This window comes from Mauremys mutica, unplaced genomic scaffold (genome assembly GCF_020497125.1).
Source record: "Mauremys mutica isolate MM-2020 ecotype Southern unplaced genomic scaffold, ASM2049712v1 Super-Scaffold_100089, whole genome shotgun sequence".
Classification (NCBI taxonomy): domain Eukaryota; kingdom Metazoa; phylum Chordata; order Testudines; family Geoemydidae; genus Mauremys; species Mauremys mutica.
Genome location: NW_025423261.1, coordinates 1,229,427 through 1,239,077, shown reverse-complemented (window position 1 = coordinate 1,239,077; position 9,651 = coordinate 1,229,427). Strand labels below are relative to the sequence as shown.

Below are 9,651 nucleotides of genomic sequence, written 5' to 3'. Positions count from 1 at the left end.
AGTCTGTGCAGATGGGACCTTTCCCTCCAGTGCTGGAGGATTCGCCCTTCTCATCTACCCTTGTCCCAAGCAGCACAGCGGGTGGGAATCTTACATGTACTGAGGTGACTTAGGAGCAGAAACCCCCCACAAGGACCTTCCATGCAATTGGCACTTGCCCCTCACTGAGCAGGATTGAAACTGGCGCAGGGAGACTGGTGGGCCACATCCTCTCTGGGCATGAGCAAAGCAGCAGGGTGAAAAGAAGAACCTGGAGATTGAACCCAGGCCCTCATACATGCAAAGCATGTGCTCTACCGCTGCACTACATCCCCAGCTGTGCTGTAGTTTACACTCAGAGCTGTCCTATTCCCAGAGCATCCAGTGGCCTAAGAGCAGCATGGGGGACACATTCCCTGCTCTGAGGGCCAAACCTGCTGTCCTGGAGGCTGCTGGTTCTTAGGGTCACTGAGAACTGATAGAACTGCACTCATCTGGGATTTAACAAATTGTCTTCCACGGAGCAGGGCCAGATCCAGTGTTTTTGCCACCCCAAGTGGAAAAAAAAATAAAAAAGCTGCAATCAGCTGCAGCTCTACCTCTGCTGCTTTTGGCCTCCAGTCCTTCCCTCTGAGAGGGACCAATTGCTGCTGAAGCCTCCCCTTTCCATTGACCACCCCACAGACCTGCTTGCTGTGCTGGTGCCTGGAGCCAGCCCTGCCATGGAGACACTGGGAAGATGGGGGGAATCAGGAAAATACCAGGGATTTGTTTATGTTGTAAGTGAAGAATAATTGAAGCAGTTTTGGTTTAAAGTCACTTTCCCCCTGACTGGGAATTGAACCCAGGCCGTAGCAGTAAAAGTGCCAAATCCTAACCACTAGACCACCAGATGATGAAGCTGTTTTTCTTCTCACTTATGTGACACTTTTTTAGGCTACTTTCTATCCAATTTCTGAAACTGCTCCATTGTCCATTCCCTGAGGGGCTAAGAGCAGAAAGTGCAGGAATCCCTGTACCCATGGTCACAACCTGAGACCAACCCAAGCCACTGAAACAAACACAAATGATGCTTCCTCCAGCAGGATCACAGAGCAACACAAAGAAACCCCATCAGGAACAATCCTCCTCTGCCTTCATTTACCCCATTGCAACCCTCTCAGCAGCCGACTCTTGCAGGAAGGACACTGAGCTGATAGGAGCTCTGGCACAGAGACCAAGGGAGGGGTGTTGCACCCCCTCAGTGGGAGCTGATCACATTCTGACTCTGGAGGAGGAGGGAAAAGCGATGGCCACATGATGGGGCCAGTATGTACCACAACATGGTTCTTTTATGTGGGATGACTCTGAACATTGACTGATCTCCACTCCCTTGGATTTGAAGAGATGTTTAGTTGGGCACTTAGGAGGCTGAAGCAATTTTATGGATGGTGACACTACGATTGAAGGGTTATTTAATGTTGTAGAAATTGTTAAAAACACTTAGTTTAAACTGGAACTGCCTGTTATTAAAGGCTGGTTTCCCCACGTCAGTTCCATAAACTCTGCTAGAAACACCCTGGGTTCTCTCATGCCTTGGTGGGAACCAGGGGCGGCTCTAGACACCAGCGCGCCAAGCAGGCGCTTGGGGCGGCCGTTTCCCGGGGGGGCGGCATTTGGCTCCGGTGGAGCTCCCGCCGGCATGTGTGTGTGTGTGTTGCGGGGGAGTGCTCGGCAGCTCCCACTGTGGGAGGTCCACCCAAAAATGTGGGGCTGAAATAGTGCTCGGGCAGTGATCCCCTCATTTGACCCTGTGGAATGTAGAATTCCAGCCCAGGGGAGCCTGAGAAGGGGAGGAGTCAGAAATGCCCCCTTCAATTATTACCTCCTCTCCAGAGCACAGGTCAGAATCTACCATCCTTTCTCCCCCCAGCCCCTGTGCCAGGATCCCTCAAACAGAGCCTGGAGTCCTGCCCCTGGCGTCTGTCCCTGTTTTGACAGGGACAAAAAGTGTTTTGTCCCTGTTTTGACAGGGACAAAACACTCAAATCCCGCCTGGTGCGAGGAGCCAGTTTTGCTCTTCAAATTCTGTCGTTCGTACATTTCCAGGCCTGGGAATGTCCCACAACCAGGGGCGGCTCTAGGCACCAGCTAAACAAGCTGGTGCCTAGGGCGGCAAAATGTAGGGGGCGGCATAAAGCTGCGGCCCCAGCTCATCCCGCCGCTGTGAGCCGAGGAGCGGCCCGTCCCCTGCAGCCGGGGCAGGGCCGCGCTACCGGCTCCACTTGGGGGAGAGGGATGGCCCCTTACCGGTAGCGCGGCCCCGCCTGGCTGCAGAAGATGGGCCGCTCCTCCTCCGCTTGTTCCCTGGGTCCTACACAGCGCTGCAGCCGCCTGGCTCCGGGGGGGCTGAGCTCCACCCCGCTCAGAGCCGCGTGGTCAGGGGGCGGGGCTGCGAGCTCTGGGCCAAGCGGCTCCTCCCCTTACCACGCGGCTCTGAGCGGGGAAAAGCTCAGCCCCCTCCAGAGCCACACGGCTGCAGCGCTATGCATGGCCGCTTCTCGAGGCGCGCGGTGAGCCGGGGATAAGCAGCCAGGGCCGGGGGGTTGACTAAGGGGCAAGGGGGTTGGCTAAGGGGCAGGGAGTCCCGGGGACACTCAGGGGGCAGGGAGGGGGCGGTCAGGGGCCAGGGAAGGGGGGGTTGGATTGGGGGGGTCTCAGGGAGGTGGTTGTCAGGCACCCCCCGACTCCATTACCCCCCAGGCCCAGCCCTGACCCCCAGCTCCAAGCCCAACCCCTTTGAGCTGGGCACCCTCTGACCCCATCCCCCCCACCCCAGACCCCCAGCTCTGAGGCGAGCCCCTCTGAGCCAGACAACCTCCGACCCCCATCTCCTCACAGTCCTGAGCCCAGCCCCTGTGAGCCGGGCACCCCCCAGAGCCCAGCTCCCCACCCAGCCCTGGGCAACAGCAGCACCACCTCCAGGCAGTGACAGCCCATTGGCACCAACCATCACCATCACCCAGCAACAGCCCATTATGTAATTGCAAATGTAGACAGACCAGTAAAGCATTTAATGTTTTTAAATCATGTATTTGGTGTATTTTCAAATTATTACAAATTAATTTTCACTAGTTATTTTTTACATTTCCAAATACATGTTACTATAGTATTGCAACTTTTTTTATGGAAGAGGCCCCCAAAATTGCTTTGCCCCAGGCCCCCTGAATCCTCTGGGCGGCCCTACCCAGTGTGTGTGAGGAGTCGGGGAGGGAGGGAAACGGGGTCTCCTGGAGCCGAGCCCGGGCTGCGATGGCGGCGAGGGGCTCCTGGAGTGTGTGAGGAGGTGAGTGGCCGGCTGGGTTCGTCGGTGCTGAGCAGGTAGCCCCACAGCCAGAGATCCTCGCCTTCCCGCCCGCCGGGGCTGGGCCAGGGCACCGTGAGGCTGAAGAGCAGCATGTCCGGGTGGCTCTCCAGGTCTTTGGCCGCCAGCATGTCGGGGGTGAGGGCGGTGAGTGCGAACTGATCCACCTTGGCCACCAGCAGTGCTGCGAAGCCCAGGGAGGGGGCCGTGTTCTTTGCGCCACCCCGTAGCCGCGCCGCCACCTGGAAGTACTCCCGCTCCACGCCGCCCAGCAGCTCCACCCGCATGGGGACAGAGTCGCAGCTGGGCCAGGGCTCGGCTGCAGTGTGCTGGTAGGGGATCCCACATTTGGGGGGGAGCCCAGTGCTGGGGCAACAGGGGTTGTGGGGGGGTCACTGGTGGGCGGGGGGGCTCATGTTTGGGGACGGGGGGGCAGCCAAAAATTTTTTTGCTTGGGGCGGCAAAAAACCTAGAGCCGGCCCTGCTCACAACAGCATTTAACGGGAGGTTGCCTGCAGAACAGTTACACTGCACAGAGCTCCTGTGGAGGAGGGGTGGGAATTAGTAACATTTTGAGGATCGTTTGGGAAATGAGCCTTTGCTGACAAGGTTTGTCTCTGTTCATATTTCACCTTCAGGTGTTAGGGATCTTTAGTATATTTTTGGGAGGTTAATAACTAGCTCCTCAAGTTTATTTACTCAACTTGAAAATTGGTGTCACTTGATTTTTGCATCTCCCTGTGAAAATACAACTGACAAGTGGCTTTCTACAGGGGGTCATGATGTTAAAGTTGAGGAATTCAGTCTCTGTACTTCTGGGCGGGGTGTGTTGCTTTTTTACAGCTGCCTCATGGCCAGGCACACTGGGCTGTTAGATGCACCCACTGTCCTTGCCAGGGGCCCTTGCTGAACCCTGGGCGGCTGCACTGCCGTGCTGGGGTGACTCTGCAGGGGGAGAAGCTGCTGTGGAGCAATGTAGAGCAGGTGCAGGAAGGAGCCGGGGTCACTATTCACATTCTGAACTGCACAATTTTCCAAATTTGGGACTAGATTCATCGATTCATAGACTTAGGGTCAGAAGGGACCATTATGATCATCTAGTCTGACCTCCTGCACAATGCAGGCCACAGAATCTCAACCACCCACTCCTGTAACAAACCCCTGACCTATGTCTGAGTTATTGAAGTCCTCAATTCGTGGTTTAAAGACCTCAAGGTGCAGGGAATCCTCCAGCAAGTGACCCGTGCCCCACACTGCAGAGGAAGGCGAATGTCAGAGAACAATTCTAAGGGGAAGGTGAACGCAGAGCAATGACACTGGAGATGCCCAGACCTCCAATGGGGGCAGCGTGGAAATTAATAATGGGAAGATCATTTGTGAAATTAGTCGTCACTGACAATATTTGTCTATGTTCCTATTTCACGCTGTGGTGTTAGTTAGAGGAATCAGGACAGATTTTTACTATATTAATTAAACACTTAGTTTTATTTAACCAAGCCAAAAACTTAGTGTCACTTATTTTTTCTCTGTCCTAGCAAGAATGAATTGAATTTTGTGACTTTCTGGAAAGTGAACCGAGATTAAATGTGGGGAATTCAGTCTCTGTGTTTGTGAACTGATGTTTTCCTCTCACAGGTCAGTGCCTGCATTGAAATACCAAGAGGGATCTAAGGGCTGGTGTACGCTGGGCACTGAACTGGCAGAGCGACGTCTCTCAGGGTGTGACCCCCCCCAAACCCATATAGTTAAGGTGACCTAAGCCCTGGTTAGATAGTGCTAAAGAAAAGGAAGAATTGTTCTGTCAATGCAGCTATTACAGGGACGGGAAAACCCCTCCACTCACTGTCTACTCCAAAGTGCTATAGCAGTGCCACAGCAGCATTTTAAGTCTTGACAGAGTGAAAGTAGATCTGGCTCCAGTTTGCACTCTGGATGCTCAGGCACTAAGACTACAATAATAACAACAGCACAGTGCTTGCGTAGTTGGCAGGATTTGAACCTACGCGGGGAGACCCCAATGGATTTCTAATCCAGCACCTTAACCACTCGGTCACAACTACTTGCTGTACAGTTGTGTCATTACATGATAATTCTGTTCTCACTGAATTGTCACTTCAAATTGTTTGCCCAGACCAGCTTCCCCAGCACACTCACGGCTGCGCATCAGTGTAAGTGTGTCCTTGGGTGAACAGCAAGAATTCCTGCCCATTTCCCTTCCGGCTGGAGCAGGATGAGAGTGTGTTTGTGTTAATGACATTGCTGTAGATTGTTGTTCATTCCCCACTCTGACAATTCAGACAGTTCCTTTCCCATTCAAATCTCCAGCACATCATTCCAATAGCAGGCGGCAGGATTTCTCTGGGGCACTGAAATTTTTTCAGGGGGCTGGTGCATGAACTTAGCCTTGCATTCCACCCTTGATGTTTCATGGACTAACAACAGCAGCAGAAAGAAAGAAAGAGCGGAGCCAATATCTCCCTGGCAGGGATGCAGGTGCCACGTCCCCTCTATCTGACCATCGCTTTGCAGGAGAGAAGGGTTCACTGGAATCGAATGCCCTGGCTCAGACCAGAGACACAGGGAGGTTTTGCTGTTCACGGATCTGTGCAAAGGAAATTGTGTCTCTGTGTGAAATTGAGGCAGGAAATGAAACACCCAATGCCCTAAGGAATGTGGGTGAAGGGCTCGGGCTGAGCAATGATTTAACAGGGGGTTGTTTCAATTTATTGGCCTGATTAAAACGATGGCTAAAAGCCCCCTGTAACAGGGGCTGCGGGACAGGACAGGCAGTTCTGCGCGGAGTGTTCAGAGCTGCCCCCTATCTGCCCTTTCTCTGCACCGCCTCTGCTCCCAGAATGCACCAGGCCCTGGACTGAACTCTTCCCCTGTGGGCCGAGCTGGTTTTGTTTGCTGTGATCAAGAAAAAGATATTCTAGCACTAGAAAAGGTTCAGAAAAGGGCAACTAAAATGATTAGGGGTTTGGAGAGGGTCCCATACGAGGAAAGATTAAAGAGACTAGGACTCTTCAGCTTGGAAAAGAGAAGACTAAGGGGGGATATGATAGAGGTATATAAAATCATGAGTGATGTTGAGAAAGTGGATAAGGAAAAGTTATTTACTTATTCCCATAATACAAGAACTAGGGGTCACCAAATGAAATTAATAGGCAGCAGGTTTAAAACAAATAAAAGGAAGTTCTTCACGCAGCGCACAGTCAACTTGTGGAACTCCTTACCTGAGGAGGTTGTGAAGGCTAGGACTATAACAATGTTTAAAAGGGGACTGGATAAATTCATGGTGGCTAAGTCCATAAATGGCTATTAGCCAGGATGGGTAAGAATGGTGTCCCTAGCCTCTGTTCGTCAGAGGATGGAGATGGATGGCAGGAGAGAGATCACTTGATCATTGCCTGTTAGGTTCACTCCCTCTGGGGCACCTGGCATTGGCCACTGTCGGTAGAGAGATACTGGGCTAGATGGACCTTTGGTCTGACCCAGTACGGCCTTTCTTATGTTCTTATGATCCTGTTGGCTCAGGTGACAGGCCCCAGCCACCGGCCGAGCCCCGCGGCCACGCTGCTGCTGTTACCGCACTAGCCCCTCACACCCCCATTCCCTCACTGAAGCCAGGAGAAGGTTTGCAGGGAGGAGGTGGGAAGGGTTTGACCCCAATATCCCAGAGCTGATTCTCCCCACAAAGGGGTGTGTGCATGTGGTGGGTGCCATGTGCAATGCCCTGTGCCCATGAGGAGGGGACCGGAGCTCTGCCAGCAGGAAGATTTATCCTGCAGGAGCCCTGCCTCCCTCCCCCAGGGGTTCCCCTGGAGCAGAGAAGCTTTGAATCCTCGCTGGAGACTAGAGACGCCCGAGCAGCACGAGCTGCCTGGCAGAGGTTCTGGATCAGGGCCTCACGGGCACATTGGGTTCATTCCCTCAGGGCTGCCCTGCCCAGTGCCAGGGCTGCTCTCACTCCCCAGCACAGAGGGGGCTGCAGGCTCTTTGCCAAGCTGGGTCCCAGCTCAAGGCAGATTTAACACTAGCAGGGGGCCCAGGCATGTGCTGGTGCCGCTCAGGGAGGGAATCTGGGCCAAAGACTGATTAGAAATTGGGTAACACTGAAGTGGGACTAGAAAGACCCTTGTTGGGACGTGGCGGGTAGGTAGCCCCCATTGTGTACCCTGCCCTCGCCGAGAAGTCTCTGGGAGTGTGGGTTCTTCCTGATGGACCACCAACACGTCTCACTGGTCCTGATGTCGGCTGCTCCTTTGTTGATACTGACAAGCTAGTTGTGGGCGTTTCCCACTCACCCCATAGCTCCGGGATGCACAGACAGCAACACTGGTGTGGAAGAAACAAACTCCACTCTCAGGTTTCAAGATCCTTAAGATCACTGACTTGCCAATGTAATTGTTGGGGGGTATAGCTCAGTGGTAGAGTGTTTAACTGCAGATCAAGTGGCCCTTAGTTCAAATCTAAGTGCCCCTTTAAAAGCCTGGTCCTTCAACAAAAAGAATTACATATCCATTGTCATTATGTTCAGGAGCTCCACTGTCTACGGATGAATAGAAACACTCAACATTTTCCTATGCAAATGCATAAAAACCTAGCAAACATGTCCCTCCGCTGAAATCAGTTCCAATCCTCTAAGTGTCTAGTTTATGTTTTCATCAACTAAACAAAGGCCCATGAAGACACATTTGCAGGTCCTTGGCCTCCATGGGCTACAATGTGCAGAAGAACAAGAACCACGTCCACTTGGGAGGCATGGACTAGTCTGTATTACATTTGGTAAGTAAGTTGCCATTGGGACTGAAAATTCTACTGGGGGTGGACAGGAGCCTGTTGCAAAATTAAAATAACCAAGATTTACCAAACTCCCTGTTACACATTCAATCCTCTCTTTTTTCTATTCTATTAAACTGGGAGAAAGTTACCAGTGACCTAGGGCTGGGGCGGAAGGAGGGTGCAGGTGGTGGGAGGAGCCCAGGGCTGGGACAGCAGGGCGGGTGTGGGTGGGGGAGCACTGGTAGGGGGGAAAGGGGAGAGTCGAGACCTGGGGCAGCACAGGGTGTGGGGGGGGGGAGAGCCCAGGGCTGGCTTGGCAGGGACTTGAGGGTCAGGGGGTAAAGCCCAGGGCTGGGGAGGCAGGGGGGTGCGAGTGGTGGGAGACCCAGAGCTGGGGAGGCAGGGGGTGCAGGTGTGGGGAGGGGAGAACCCAGGGCTCGGGCAGCAGGGGGATGGGAGGGCAGACAAAATTTTTTTTGCTTGGGGAGGCAAAAAACCTAGAGCCGGCCCTGCCTCCACCTACCGTGAGGTAGGTAGGAGCCAGGGGTGGCTCTAGGAATTTCACCGCCCCAAGCATGGCAGCACTCCACGGGGGGCGCTCTGGCAGTCGCCGGTCCCACGGCTCTGGTGGACCTCCTGCAGACGTGCCTGCGGAGGGTCTGCTGGTCCCGCGGCTCCGGTGGAGCATCCGCAGGCACGCCTGCAGGAGGTCCACCGGAGCCGCCTGCCGCCCTCCCACCAACCAGTGGAGCGCCCCATGCGGCATGCCGCCACAAGCATGTGCTTGGCATGTTGGAGCCTGGAGCCGGCCCTGGTAGGAGCGGATCATTAGTATCCCTACTTGAAAGAGGGAGAAGCGAAAGCTGAGAAAGGAGAATTGACTTGTCTTAGGTCATACAGCCAGTCAGTGGAAGAGTTGGGAGTAGGACACAAGAGCCCTGATTTTCAAACTAACCATCAGATCTTGAATTTCAGATGTTGAATGACCTGAATAAAGTGCTCTCAGATGAGCTCCAGACCAACAACAGTGCACAGTAATTATTCATCAAGTATTTGAGGAGAACTGCAATGTTAGAGAGAATCATGAACTGCTCAGAGACCATTAATTCAGAGAAGCAGCAAAATTTGTCAAACATATGACTGGTTCTGACTTATTTACTTGGTTTTAAAAGAGAAGAACAAGGACCTGAGTCTCCTCCCTGTCAATAACCCCCTGCTCAGCCAATCAGGGTAGAGACTGAGGACGGGAGGCTGAGGGTTCTCAGCAGAGAGCCCAAAGGATGGCCCAGGTCACTGGTGGGGATCACTGCCCGAGCACTATTTCAGCCCCACATGTTTGGGTGGACCTCCCACAGTGGGAGCTGCCGAGCACTCCCCTGCAACACACACACACACACACACACACACACACACACACACACACACACACACACACACACACTCCTGCTGTTGGGAGGGAAACAGGAAAAAGGACAAAGGAAACAAGAGACAAAGAAAAAGGAGGAAGGGAGGGATGGAGGAAAAGGTGAAACAATATGGACAAA

General features: G+C 53.4%; 2 non-coding genes across 2 annotated transcripts; one reads left to right on the top strand and one right to left on the bottom strand.

The window, feature by feature from the left end:
* Window positions 1-5,300: 5,300 nt before the first annotated feature.
* Window positions 5,301-5,382, bottom strand: TRNAS-AGA. Its single transcript has one exon. It is a non-coding gene; the product is annotated as a tRNA-Ser (tRNA).
* A 2,353-nt stretch (window positions 5,383-7,735) lies between these two features.
* TRNAC-GCA lies at window positions 7,736-7,807 on the top strand. Its single transcript has one exon. It is a non-coding gene; the product is annotated as a tRNA-Cys (tRNA).
* The last annotated feature ends 1,844 nt before the right edge of the window (window positions 7,808-9,651 follow it).